This window comes from Prionailurus viverrinus, chromosome B4 (assembly GCF_022837055.1).
Source record: "Prionailurus viverrinus isolate Anna chromosome B4, UM_Priviv_1.0, whole genome shotgun sequence".
Lineage (NCBI taxonomy): Eukaryota > Metazoa > Chordata > Mammalia > Carnivora > Felidae > Prionailurus > Prionailurus viverrinus.
The window spans coordinates 106,323,666-106,339,189 of record NC_062567.1 but is presented as its reverse complement, the minus strand read 5'-3'; positions in this window follow the sequence as shown (position 1 = coordinate 106,339,189).

Genomic DNA, 15,524 nt, shown 5'->3' with positions numbered 1-15,524 from the left:
GTTCTCTATCACGTTGAAAAGAAATCTGATTTCTATTGCTTTAAAAAATACCTTAACTTATTTTTCATTAGTTTCTAACTTCTACATTAGGAGTTTTTCTATCTTCCTTACCTCAGCCACAATTTGTAGACTTTACTCTCCTTGTCTGATGCAATCAGTGTAAATGAAATGGAGAATCGAAAGGTCAATACCTTTCTAATCCAGGAAACACCATCTCATTTTTACTTTCTCCAATTTCTCCTAAGCCATAAGTCTTTGTTCATCAGTGATTAAAATTTTGGAACCATTGTGATTTTAAAAGTATAGACTTTTTTTTTTTTCTGTTTAATGCTCTGTAACATCAAAGTTTTTCTTGGAACATTATAGCAAAAGAGCAGCTCCTCTAATTTGTAAGACTAGGTTGATTTTATTTTTCATTAAAAAAAACCTGCATTCCTTATATAAACAGCAAATTACAATAGTGTTCCAATTTAAAAAAATATGTAATGAATTAGGTTGGCCTTTAAAATTAATGAAACTTCATTTCATATTTTACCATATTAAAATATATTTAAATATATTTCTAAATAAGCCTTATGCATATTAATACCTATATCCTGAATAAAATCCTTAAATGAGTGAAAAATATTCAATTGGCAGTTGATAAAAATTTCTGGTATAACTGTTCCTGCCAATCTATGATTTCTAAGTAGTTTTTATATAGAAAAGATATGTACAAAACAACAGAAGATTATTTCTTGGCAGAGATTTTAATTTCTCACCAATTGTTATCGCTTTCTCCCTGTTAGTAATGGAACCTTCCATGCCCAACCTCTATCAAGTTCTATGGATAAAGCTATAAAAAACCTTTCGTACCGTTAGGTACGGCCGTGTAAAGAAACCCCTGCTATGGGAATGTAAGCACATGTGTTGTGTGAAACTCTCATGTCATTTCCATAAAAGGAAACTGCTCATCATTTATTTTACCCTTCATTCACTTCCACTGGCTGTAAGCTGGAAACTCCCATCACTGCCACCTTAGACCAGGAGTGGGAAACCACCTTTTGAGGAGAGTAGAAGTTACTATTAAGTTGGGTGTCTATATGAAGACATGAAGTAAAGCTGTTCTTAATAAGTTGCCTACCTGGAAATTGTGCCAAAGAGAAATAATCGTCCGTATTACTTAAGCTGCATCCACTGCAAACACAGCAGTATGGATGAATATGATTATATTGCAAAAGAAAAAGTGAAGCACTACAATATTCTTTGTCTCTAAAATAATTCCACTGTACATGTATACTCTATAACCAAAATATCAACAAGCTTCTAATTCAAAATTTCAAAAGTTCATATAACCTTTTATCTCTCTGGAAAAGAGTAATTAGTTATGAGTGCTCAAAAATTAAATAAACTTAGATATGATTATCTTTGTTAACATAGTATTATAATCATGGATAGTTTTATTATAGAATAATGAATACCCATTCAAATGAGTTTAAGTAAAATAGAAATGTATTATAATATGGAAAATATGAAGAAATTAATTGCAAGAAATACAATGTGGCCACAATATAAGTGTAAGTTTGCAGTTTCTCCATTGCTTTGTGTAGCTGTGAATCTTTTCATATCATTTATTTATATACATTTGTTCAATTTTCCTCTTGAAGACTAGCTTCTCAGGCAGGTTGTTTCATTTTTGTTTTCCTTAATTTTGACTTGACCATTCATTGCTTTAGCCATCATCGGCACCAACAATGCCAATAATATGAACACTCTTAACACTAATATTTACATCTAACTAATTCACACTTCTATCAACATTCCAAATTCTGAGAAGAAAACCAAAATGATTTGCCCATACAGGATCAGGTGTTCATTCCCAAGCTCCTCAGTCCTCTCCTTTATCTAAAGGGAGGTTGGGTATGGGTACAATATCTGAAGAGACAATAACTGGGATCTCCAGCAACAGAATTTAAAAAACAGAAATTATATAGGCTGGAGGGAATTATGTTTTAGATAAGTCTCAGGAGCTCTAAAGCATAAAACATGTCTATGAGGAAAGGAGCACATACATGGGTTAATTATTTCTATACAGAATCATTATTTAAAATGAAAATTGGGTTTGTGTGTCTTCTATATTGATGGCCATTGTACTAATGATGACCAACTGAAGTTTGCAAAACAATGTCTGGAGGAAGAAGTAGTGGTTACTATAAAGGTGAATACTGCAATTAATTTGCATGAAAAGTATTGCCTTAGGAGTTTCAATTATTTAAAAAAATTTCCATAACAATACTGTGTGTCTTCAAACAGACCACCTTGACTTGACCTCTTTGATCAACCCTTCTTTAGCCATTTCACCCAATCAAGTCATAGTCTCAAATCGATTTCTTAGAGTTTTTCCTTGATTTACTGTATCTACTTTTATAAAAAGAAATAGCCTTAACGTATTTTCTGTAATTCATATAGTTCTTCTATGAATTTGATTGTTAATAAAATCCAGTGAATTCATTTATTTTTTGCATTATTTACCACCTAAGCAAAAGTGGGATTGTTAAAAAAAAATAAAGTTGCTAGTTGGGTTAGAGACATATATTTGTGGTTCTGTGTTTACACTAGTATGCATTCTGTGTGGAGGGAAAGAAATCATTATGTAATATCAGGATTTTTTTTCTTTTCATAGTTATTGTATCTACTTATAAGTAATAACCAAGCCCATACTTGAGATGAATTTTAGCTTGTCTATTTAAAAATGCATTTTAAATTGTAATGGGGTAAGGCATTATATGGATTTTTGGAGTTAAACAATTTTGAAATTAAACAGTTCCATGAGGACATTACTGACTCAACGATGATACTATATATGAAGCTTAAATGGTTGGATCCTTTTATCTGACTTGCCAAATATGCAGGTACCTGCTCTTTGTTGAAATTGGATGTACTAATTTTACATATATATATATATATATACACACACACATACACACACACACACATAAATACACAAAAATATATAGATGTATATATTTTAGATAAACAGATCTACAATTACATGGATTCTGGTCTCCATTACTCTAGCACTCCTTTTGCTTAATATACCATGAAGAATCTTGTACTTCTCTAATTGATCATAGTAATATAGATGGGTTAGAACTTTTCTCTAAGGTAGAGAGCGCACACGATATATTACCTCTTAACACATTTTAATATTACATATAATTAGAATGTTAAATGCCACCAACTACACTTTATAAATTACAGCTAATGTACTTCTCACCAAAGAGTTGCTCACCTGCAGAGCAACCATCATATTTAAAGCCCATTTCCAAGTCTTCGTATGTCCTCAAGGATAAGAGAGGCTAAAGTAATGATACTACTGGAACTGCACGTAATCAGCTCCTATAAAAACATCTAGCCCTGATTCCAATTATGTTAATTCATTGCAGCGAGACTGTACATTTCAATCACCAAAAGGTTCAGTGCCTTTTGGAAGCCTCTTGGCAGCAGGGGCAGTCCCCATGAAAGTATTTAGCAAATCCTTTTGTGATGCATGAGGGGTTTAAAGTGGTAATAAACCAATCCCTTTACATTGATAAATTTCTCTTAAGTCAATGAGGGCTTTGCTGGGACTGAGGACTGAAGATTTTTTTTTTTTCTTCAGTTCAGGCTCCAGAAGAATCTTGGAAAATGTATAATAATACAGACATCATTTCAATGTCTGGAGCCACTTGAGGGCAAGGGAATCATAATTCATGTGAAACAAACAGTTTAAATCTGAGCCACCTAATTTCAGTCCCTTAGAAATGCTAGTGGTGCTTTTTCTGCAGCGTTTTGTAATTTAAATGTGTCACTGCTTCATTTCTGTACATGTAATAGAGCACTCAAGACACATTTATTGTGTTGTGGAAAGGGATATACTGTAATATTTTTTGCTTTATCAGTAAAGCTCCTTTGTAATAAGGAAGTTGATTTTTACATCTGTAGCAGAGTCTTTAGCATAGAATTTTACTGAAGCAGAAGCACAATTATATTTGGACACCCAGAAAGGACATACGTGGTAAAAGGATAAGCTTAGTATGAGTATTAACCTACTGCCTGACGTAATTCCTTGTTGTGGAGTAAGTGGATAATTTACTTCAATTTTTTTTTTCTAAACACAAAACCATTTGTTAGTGACTAAATATACCCAATATGGTCAGAGAAATATATTCTAAGGCAAGCAGCAACTGTAAAATATAGGATGCCATGAAAAGTATATTAAAGTTTATAACTCCCAAAAGCATGCCTTAATTAAGAATTGTAGTCTATAGCACTTATTTAGCAAACCTTGCCTTTTTCAATTTTCCAGACTGATGGTGCATTGCAGTAGGGAAAGTCTGGCAAAGGTTGTCCTACTGACTTCGAAATTCCTATAGCATTGTTAATATTTTTAAAATATTTTAAATATCCCCAATTAAAAAAATAGTATAGGGATTTAAAATCTGATCCAAAATATACTAGGCCAAAGTTTTGATGTGTGTAAATTATCAACAACCTACATATGTATTACAAATACTTTTTTTAATATTATAAGACATTTACTCAGTGTTTTAAAAGAATCCATAAAGGGGCCACCTGGGTGGCTCAGTTGGTTAACCATTTGACTCTTGATTTCCGCTGAGGTCATGATCTCATGGTTGGGACAAGGGGGAGCCAGCTTGGGATTCTCTCTCTGCCCCTCCCCTGCTTGCATGTACTCTTTCTCCCTCTCTAAAAATAAATAAATAAACATTACAAAAAGGAAAATAATCTATAAAATAGTGGCCCAAAGATTTAAATGAGATCAGGTCTTCAGTTATATATTACTACTTCCTTTGATCTGATTCTTGGTCAAGGAAAAGCTTAAAGATATCCAATCTAAATTTATGCAGAGAGTGCATTTTGTTAAGTGGACTTACACTAACATCAACTGCTTTGCCCTCTTCTGATGAAAAAGTTTAAACACACACACACCCTCACACATTCATTGAGATTTTAAATTTCTGTCCTACATTACATGAATCAGAAATCATTGTCTAATATCCAAATAAACTGAGTTCAAAATGTTTTGTAAACACCCATTACATAAAAGATGTTCTCTTAATAATAAGAAATGAAATGTCCAAAGGTATTTTACCTCTCCTATCAAGGAGCTTAGAGCCAACTAGTGAAAAGAATCTATAAATAGATCTATTACAATAAGGGTATTTTTTCTTAAAAATTTTTTAACGTTTATTCATTTTTGAGAGACAGAGAGAGACAGAGCATGAGCAGAGGTGGGGCAGAGAGAGGGAAACACAGAATCCAAAGCAGGCTCCAGGCTCTGAGCTGTTAGCACAGAGCCTGATGAGGGGTTGGAACTAACTGACCACGAGATCATGACCTGAGCTGAAGTAGGTTGCTCAACCTACAGCCACCCAGGCGACCATAAAGTTTTTGCTTTTTTTTTTTTTTAATTATAGACTCAGAAGAAGGACCCTTAAAGCAGTTTGAAGTATGGAGGTTTGAATTGGTAGCATTTACATCAAATTTTTGAGTTGGAATATTAAAATTACAAAATTAATGTAAAAGATTATTAGAATAATTTACTTTGACTTCACAATAGGACTCATGATTGAATTAAAACACTACAGATTCATAATTGAATTAAAACACTACCTCCCTTCTGGTAACCGGCAGGTAGTTATTGTTCTCAGTAAGTAAGTCTTTTTCTTGGTTTGCCTCTCTCTCTCTCTTTTTTCTGTGTTCATTTGTTTCTTAAATTCCACATATGAGTGAAATCATATGGTATTCATCTTATCTGATTGACTTATTTGCTTAGCCTCATGCTTACTATTGGTTCCATCCATGTCATTGCAAATGACAAGACTTTATTCTTTTTGTGGCTGAATAATATTCCATTATATACCACATCTTTATCCATTCATCAATCCATGGAAACTTAGGTTGTTACCACAATTTAGCTATTGTAAATAATGCTACTATAAATATGGGGGTGCGTTTATCCTTTTGTTTGGTTCATTATCCCCAATTCACACACAAAAAAGTTCCCAACAGTGAGTACTCAATATATCTCAAATAAATAATGTCTTTTACATGGCAGTGCTATCTCACAGGTCCCGGTCATATTGCTAAACCCTCAATTTCCCCCTGTTCTTGCTACCCAGGGATTCTTCTCTTACTGAAAATTGTATATTCTCTTTCTATTGGAGAAAAAGATAATTTTGAATAAAATAGATTTTAGAACAAATATCATTATATATAGATAAAATTTTCATCTGAAAGACTGAGATATTTTTATCTCTAATGCACAGCTAACATTATTTTAAAGAAGTAAAAATTGATAGAAAAAGAGAGAAATTGACAAATCCATTATTGCAATAAAAATTTAAAAATTCACCAGATAACAGGGAGTTAAAGCAGGTAAAAATTTAAGCATATAGAGTATTCACATTGTACAGCTAAGTAATAATATATATAATATTACAGAAAACAGTTGGTGACTACCATACATTTTCAAGATCTCATTCACATTACATCACTATTAATATCAGAATAGATATTGCTGATAAAAGTTCATTAAGGGGTCAGCTAATTTTTCATTTAGTGAATATCTGGCATTCTTGCAGCCTAGAATTTATTTGCCCTTCATTCAGAAAAATATATTTTATCATTCTGGATAACTATATATACAATGTGAGGGTAGTAACTCAGCTAATATTGTGACATGTGCCCTACGCTGAACGTAATCAGTTATCCCATATTGCACTTAAACCCAAGTAGAATTTTCTAGGAATTGTAGAAAATACACTCTCTTAAAGGTAGGCATGGACCTAATTGAAAATTGAACATATATGAAATGGTGTAGAATAAAAGAAAAATCAGGTTTTATTAATGAATACCACTTGAAACCTTGACTAATTTATATAAAATTTTTTGTCTCTGGATTTATGAATTTGTGAAGCAAAAAACTTCATCAATTCCTTATTTGATTTAGGTTTGACATGGTTTTAATATTTTTTTAAAAAAATCCTAATTGGTATACATGGAATTATCAAAGTAGTTGTATCAAATCATTTTTTCTGTACAAAATTACTCCAAAATTTAGTGACTTAAAATGAGAACAAGTTGTTATTCCCCATGGTTCTTTGGGTGAACAAACAATTCTTTCTTCTCCCCTGGGCTTACTCAGAGGGCTGAAGTCAGCTGGTGGGTCAGCAGGAGAATGGCATCAGCTGGAATGGTTGGGATGCTTGAGTCTCATGTTTTCCAACAGGTGTCTCATCTTTCATGAAGCCAGTTCATGCTTCATCACAATATAGTCCCACAGTTGTCAACAGGAAGCGAGGGCAAGCCTCCATGAACAATTGCTTTGAAAACCTTTGTTGTGTTACCTTAGCTAAATCCCACTGGTTAAATGAACTCACGTGGTTAAGTATAAATTTTTGTCATGTAAAATACAAACCTCACCTTTTGACTGCAGGTGTTACAAAGTCATATTGTGAAGAGTGTACATGCAAGAATGGAAGAAATGTGTAACCATTTTTGCCATTGGCCAGAGCTGCATGAAGTGTCTAATTTGCTAGACTCACAAAATTAAATAGAAATGAGATGACTTTGTTGGCATTTTGTATTTCATTTTTTCTCAAGAGTATTTGGTCTATTTATACTACCTTGAATGATTGACTCAATAATCAGATTGAATAATAATAGTTGTTTCTGGATTTTTGAAATCTCCTAGAAAGTAGCTTTCACAGCCATGTCCTCATAGTATAAGTAGATATCGAATATTACCCACCTATTATACATATGGAATATAGTGCATGCCAATGAATATTTATTGAATAAACCAGGTGAAATTTTATGTCAACCAATATGCAAGAAAACCAAAATAGTGGTTTATGCAGATAAAAACCCACTTAACTTAGTGTCTAACCATAGCGATTTACCATTTTGTTTGCCATTGCTGCATGGCTAATGCTTCTTGGTTAACTATTGCCCACTCTCACCTCTTCCTTTTTTAAATTAGCAGCAATGTTTTGTTTTGTTTTGTTTTTTATTTTTCATTTCAATTCTAGGTAGTTAACATACAGTGTCATATTAGGTGCAGGTATACAATACAGTGATTCAACACTTCTATACATCAACTGGTGCTCATCACAAGAAGTGCACTCCTTAATCTCCATCACCGATTAATAACCCATTCCCCCACCTACCTCCCTTCTGGTAACCGGCAATTATTGTTCTCAGTAATTAAGTCTTTTTCTTGGTTTGCCTCTTTCTCTCTCTTTTTACTTTGCTCATTTGTTTTCTTTCTTAAATTCTACATATCTGACTGACTTATTTTGCTTAACATTATACTCTTAGCTCCATCCATGTCATTGCAGAGAGCAGGATTTTATTCTTTCTGTGGCTGAATAATATTTCATTATATACCGTATCTTTATCCATTCATCAATCCATGTACACTTTGGCTATTTCCATAATTTAGCTATTGTAGATAATGCTACAATAAACATTGGGTTGGGTTTATTCCTTTAAATTACTGTTTTTGTATTCTTTGGTTAAATACATACTAGTGCAATTGTTAGATTGTAGGGTAGTTCTATTTTTAACTTTTTAAAAAAAATTTTTTTTAACATTTATTTATTTTTGAGACAGAGACAGAGCATGAACGGGGGAGGGTCAGAGAGAGAGGGAGACACAGAATCTGAAACAGGCTCCAGGCTCTGAGCAGTCAGCACAGAGCCCAACGCGGGGCTCAAACCCACGGGCAGTGAGATCGTGACCTGAGCTGAAGTCGGACGCTTAACCGACTGAGCCACCCAGGTGCCCCTATTTTTAACTTTTTGATGAAACTCCATACTGTTTACCACAGTGGCTGCACTAATTTGTATTCCCACCAACACTGCAAGAGGGTTCCTATTTCTATCTATCCTTGCCAACACTTGTTTCCTGTGCTTTGTTGTTGTCGTTGTTGCTATTTTATTATTATTATTATTATTATTATTATTTTATTATTTTAGCCATTCTTACTGGTGTGAGGTGATACCTCATTGTAGTTTTGATTTGCCTTTCCCTGATGCTGGGTGATGTAGAGCATCTTTTCATGTTTCTGCTGTCCATCTGTGTGTCTTCTTTGGAGGAATGTCTATTCACGTCTTCTGCCCATTTAAAAACTGGCACAAAAACAGACACATAGACCAATGGAATAGAATAGAAACCCCAGAACTAGACCCACAAACGTATGGCCAACTCATCTTTGACAAAGCAGGAAAGAACATCCAATGGAAAAAAGATGGCCTCTTTAACAAATGGTGCTGGGAGAACTGGACAGCAACATGCAGAAGGTTGAAACTAGAACACTTTCTCACACCATTCACAAAAATAAACTCAAAATGGATAAAGGACCTGAATGTGAGATAGGAAACCATCAAAACCTTAGAGGAGAAAGCAGGAAAAGACCTCTCTGACCTCAGCCGTAGCAATCTCTTACTCGACACATCCCCAAAGGCAAGGGAATTAAAAGCAAAAGTGAATTACTGGGACCTTATGAAGATAAAAAGCTTCTGCACAGCAAAGGAAACAACCAACAAAACTAAAAGGCAACCAACGGAATGGGAAAAGATATTTGCAAATGACATATCGGACAAAGGGCTAGTATCTAAAATCTATAAAGAGCTCACCAAATTCCACACCCGAAAAACAAATAACCCAGTGAAGAAATGGGCAGAAAACATGAATAGACACTTCTCTAAAGAAGACATCCAGATGGCCAACAAGCACATGAAAAGATGTTCAGCGTCGCTCCTTATCAGGGAAATACAAATCAAAACCACACTCAGGTATCACCTCACGCCAGTCAGAGTGGCCAAAATGAACAAATCAGGAGACTATAGATGCTGGAGAGGATGTGGAGAAACGGGAACCCTCTTGCACTGTTGGTGGGAATGCAAATTGGTGCAGCCGCTCTGGAAAGCAGTGTGGAGGTTCCTCAGAAAATTAAAAATAGACCTACCCTATGACCCAGCAATAGCACTGCTAGGAATTTACCCAAGGGATACAGGAGTACTGATGCATAGGGGCACTTGTACCCCAATGTTTATAGCAGCACTCTCAACAATAGCCAAATTATGGAAAGAGCCTAAATGTCCATCAACTGATGAATGGATAAAGAAATTGTGGTTTATATACACAATGGAATATTACATGGCAATGAGAAAAAATGAAATATGGCCTTTTGTAGCAACGTGGATGGAACTGGAGAGTGTGATGCTAAGTGAAATAAGCCATACAGAGAAAGACACCATATGGTTTCACTCTTATGTGGATCCTGAGAAACTTAACAGGAACCCATGGGGGAGGGGAAGGAAAAAAAAAAAAGAGGTTAGAGTGGGAGAGAGCCAAAGCATAAGAGACTGTTAAAAACTGAGAACAAACTGAGGGTTGATGGGGGGTGGGAGGGAGGGGAGGGTGGGTGATGGGTATTGAGGAGGGCACCTTTTGGGATGAGCACTGGGTGTTGTATGGAAACCAATTGGTCAATAAATTTCATATATATAAAAAAATAAAAAAAAATAATAATTTGCACTTCATTATTGAGCAATGAGAATAGGAAGTTTTTTATAAGTTTATTGGAGATTTGTAAATATTAATCCAAATGCATTGCCTATCATTCTTTCATATTTTTGTGTATTTTGTATAATTTAAATATGAGACATGTGTCAGTCATATGTGTCACAAATACTTCTTTTACACTGTAGTTTGCCTTTTATTTTTCCGATGGTGTTTTAATGAGCAGAATATAAGTTAGTAAATATGATATAGTCAAAAAAATAAAATAAAATAAATTAATGATCAAAAAAAATAAAACCTGGATTACTCATGTTTGGGGTGTTGGTTTCAATAGATTCTTTATATATTTTGGATACTAACCCTTTATTGGATATGTCATTTGTAAATATCTTCTCCCATTCAGTAGGTTCCTTTTAGTTTTATTGTTTCCTTCACTGTGCAGAAGCTTTTTATTTTGATGTAATCCCAGTAGTTTATTTTTGCTTGTGTTTCCCTTGCCTCAGGAGGCATATCTAGAAAAAAAAAAAAAACTGCTACAGCTGATGTCAAAGAAGTTACTGCTTGTGTTCTGTTCTAGGATTTTTATGGCTTCGGGTCTCACATTTAGGTGTTTAATGCATTTTGGATTTATTTTTGTCTATGGTATAAGAAAGTGGTCCAGTTTTATTCTTCTGCATGTTGCTGTCCAGTTTTCCCAACACCATTTGTTGAAGAGACCTTCTTTTTCTTATTGGATACTTAATTAGCCATATAATTGTGAGTTCACTTCTGGGTTTTCTACTCTGTTCTTTTGATCAATATGTCTATTTTTGTGCCAGTAATATACTGTTTTGATTACCACAGCTTTGTAATATAATTTGAAGTCTGGAATTGTAATACCTCCATCTTTGTTTTTCTTTTCAACGTTGCTTTGGCTATTTGAGGTCTTTTGTGGTTCGATACAAATTTTAGGGTTGTTTGTTCTAGCTCTGTGAAACATGCTGTTGGTATTTTGATAAGGATTGCATTAAATCTCTAGATTGCTTTGGGTGGTATAGACATTTTAGCAATATCTGTTCTTCCAAACTATGAGCATGGAATATATTTCCATTTCTTAGTCATCTTCAATTTCTTTCATCAGTGTTTTATAGTTTTCAGATAACAGATCTTTTACCTCGTTGGCTAGGTTTTTTCCTAGGTATCTTGTTTTTGGTGCAATTGTAAATGGGATTCATTCCTTAATTTCTCTTTATGCTGCTCATTATTGTTGTATAGAAATGCAACAGATTTCTGTACATTGATTTTGTATCCTGTGACTTTACAGAATTCCTTAATTAGCTATAGCAATTTTTTTGACAGAATCTTTTGGGTTTTCTATATATAGTATCATATCTGCAAATAATAAAAGTTTGATTTCTTCCTTGCCAATTTGGATGCCTTTTATTTCTTTTTGTTGTCTCATTGCTGTGGCTAGGATATCCACTACTATGTTGAATAAAAGTGGTGAGAGTGGACATCCCTGTTGTGTTCCTGACTATAGAGGAAAATCTCTCATTTTTTCCCCATTGAGGATGATATTAGCTGTGGGTTTTTCATATGTGGTCTTTATTATGTTGAGCTATGTTGCCTCTAAACCTACTTTGTTGAGGGCTTTTATCATGAAGGGGTGTTGTACTTTGTCAAATGCTTTTCCTGCATCAATGAAATTATAGTATGGTTCTTTTCTTTTATTAATATGATGTAACACATTGATTGATTTTAATGGCCTTAATGGAATTTTTCTGTCATCCTTATTCCTTTGTATGGAAACCTTAGAAATAGTGCTGTACTCAATGAAAAGAAATATGTATTTTTTCTCTTCCATCGTGCTTCTAAACTCATGAGACCCCCAAAAGTATGTTATCCATGTAGTTTTAAATAAAACTAATTGGGACATCACTAAATAAATAGATTGAAAAACAGAAATCCTTTTCTTTTGGGAAATTTGATAATTGCAGAATAGTGTCAGGGAACATGTTAAGTATAAGCATTATCTATTTTGAGTAGAAAAAAATAACTAGAATTTCATGGACAATGTTGTTTTGAACTTCCTCATGTGGTTAGAGTTTTCTTTTGAAAACAAGTGTAAAGGGCCACTGCTGTCAAGAAGAATGAAATGTAGAAAGTGTCTGCCATATAGATTTGAAGCAGGATCATAAAATATTGAATTGTAAAATTTTAAAACAGATTTATGAGAGAAATGCTTCCATGGAATTCCACAGTCCTGAATATCTGAAAAACTTGCCGAGATTTTAAAGTTTGCAGATTTAAGAAAGTATAGAAGATAGGAATAGAAATTATTACCAAGATTTCACTTTATTGCTTGCTGAATATTGTTCACTATCTGAAAATGCCTTGACACAAGCGAATGATTTTTACCAAAGAGTATTTCCTCAATAATGATCCCATACTGCATTGCAGTGATTTAAAACTGATAACTCTGAAAACATTAATGAGAAAAAAATTATTTAATGTTGCTTGTGATTTTGCATTTAAACATTATATAAGTTGCACATGAATTACCTCAGTGAAATAAAATTTTAATATTTTGGAAGAAAATAGCGAGTCCCTGTTTGTAACCCCCTTCCTAGGCTAATACTCAGAAGTAAGCACTGCTAAATATTATGTTTTATCCAGTTAGACTTTTCATTTGTATTTGTAAACATTAAACATCTATATTTTCTATGTAATATATATGGAATACATTTAAAAACTGTGAATACATTAGATATTTTAATGTTATATATCAATTTATGGGTATGGTTTTGTTCAGAAGTACATGTAAGATTGTATGTATAATAGTATTCAGTAACTTGCATTAATAATGTATCTTAAGTTACAATACCCAGAAGAATGCAGAAATTATAATTGGTTACTCAGTGATTGCATAGCTTCCACCCAGTTCAAGATATAGAACATTAGTAGCATGTGTGGAAATTGCTATACATTCCTTCTTCCAGTGAATCCATGCGCCCTTACTCTTAAATCAAGATCATGACTTCTAATAACATAGATTAGATTTGCATGTATTTTTAATTAAATGGATAACTTCATGTGTGGTTGCATTCATACCCATGATATAGGTGAGGTTAAATCTCATTTTTTGTATACCATTCATTAATTTTCAATGATGATAAAAATATAACATCATCCACTTTACTGTTGAAATTTGGTTTCAAAGAGCAATGCTATGAACATTCTTGTATATGTTTTTTGGTACACACAGACTGACACTTTGTTGACTGATACTTAAGAGTAGAATCACTGGGTCATACCATATTCATATGTCCATTCGAGTAGCTAAGGCCCAAGAGTTTTCCAAAACAGTAGTATCAATTTGAATTTCCAACAGCAACAAAGAAGATATGCTAATTTATATTGTTGCCAGCATGTGATGTTGTCATTTTTGAAAATTTTATTCATTCTGATCTTATACAGTAGTACATAAGTTTAGTTTTCATTTTACTTTTCTAATGAATAATGAGCACTTTTTTAAACTTTTATTTGCATTTATTTTATTTAGAATTTACTCCAGGCCATAGTTTTTGTTTCTTAAGTTTCTTCTGAATATCTTTTACTGCTGTACAACTTCCTCTTCTGGTTCAGGAACGATTGTTCTTATTCAGTAAGAATTATCTCAACGTGGGAGGGAAAGCTCATGTAGGGGTTAGGCCAACCATGAGCCATGTAAATTCTACAATGCATCCTGGGAGTTTGTTCACCTGGATATGCTCAATGAGCAGAGAATCTACATCTAAACTCTTAAGTCCAGCATTACTCTCTGTGTGTATAAGCATGTGAAGTAAAAATTCAGCACTCTTTTTGGGCCACTGACCCCATATCCAGCCCCACTGTTTGGCCTGGGAATCCCTACAACTCTACCATTGTAGCAACAGAATGGCACACATGGCTTCTGCAAAGCAACATCTTTCAGATACTTGGTGGCTTTTCAGAGCACCTGGGCAGTTTCACATGTGTTCTTAAAGTGAAAATTGAAGATTTAAAACTCCTACTTGCATGATTTTGTTGAGTTTTCTGGGTCAAGTGAGTAACAAACTATTTTAAGAAACCACCTGGGGCCGCTTACAGGAAGAACTAATGAGCATTTTTAAAATAAAATTGTTTTTAAATATATTTATTGATCATCTGTATATTCTTTTTTGAATTCCTGTTTTTGCCTATTTTCCAATTTTAATAAGGTTATTTATTATTATTGACTTGTGAAAACTTTCTTGCATTCTGAATATGAACTTTTTGTTAACTGTGAATATCTTCTTCCATTTGGGGCATTATGGTCCATTCACACATGATTTCTTTTGATAAGCAGACATCATAACTCTAATGTAGTCAAAGTAATTGTTGTTTTCCTTTAGTTATTTTTTTCTTTTTTTTCTTTTAGGCACAGAGAGCATGAGTGGGGGAGAGGGACAAAGAGAGAGTGAGAGAGAGAGAGAAAGGGAAAGAGAGAGACAGAATCCTTAGCAGGCTTTATGCTCAGTCTGGAGCCTGACATGGGGCTTGATCCTATGAACCATGAGATCATCACCTGAGCCAAATTCAAGAGTAAGTCGCTCAACCAACTGAGCCACCCAGTCACCTCTTACTAATCCAAGTACATAAACATGACTTTTTAAAGGAATCTACAATCTTAATTATCATTTACACTTAACTTCAAAATCCACATACAATGTATTGACTTTTATTTTTATTGAGATAAACTTCACCTAACAAAATATCTATGAAAGTATACAATTCAGTGGCTTTTACTATATTCACAAATTGTAATTCCAGAATATTTCCATCAACCAAAAACAAAAACAGGTACCCATTAGCAGTCACTTCTCATTTTCTTTTTTTTTTTTTTACAGTAGAATTTTATTTTATTTTATTTATTTTTTTTATGAAATTTATTGACAAATTGGTTTCCATACAAC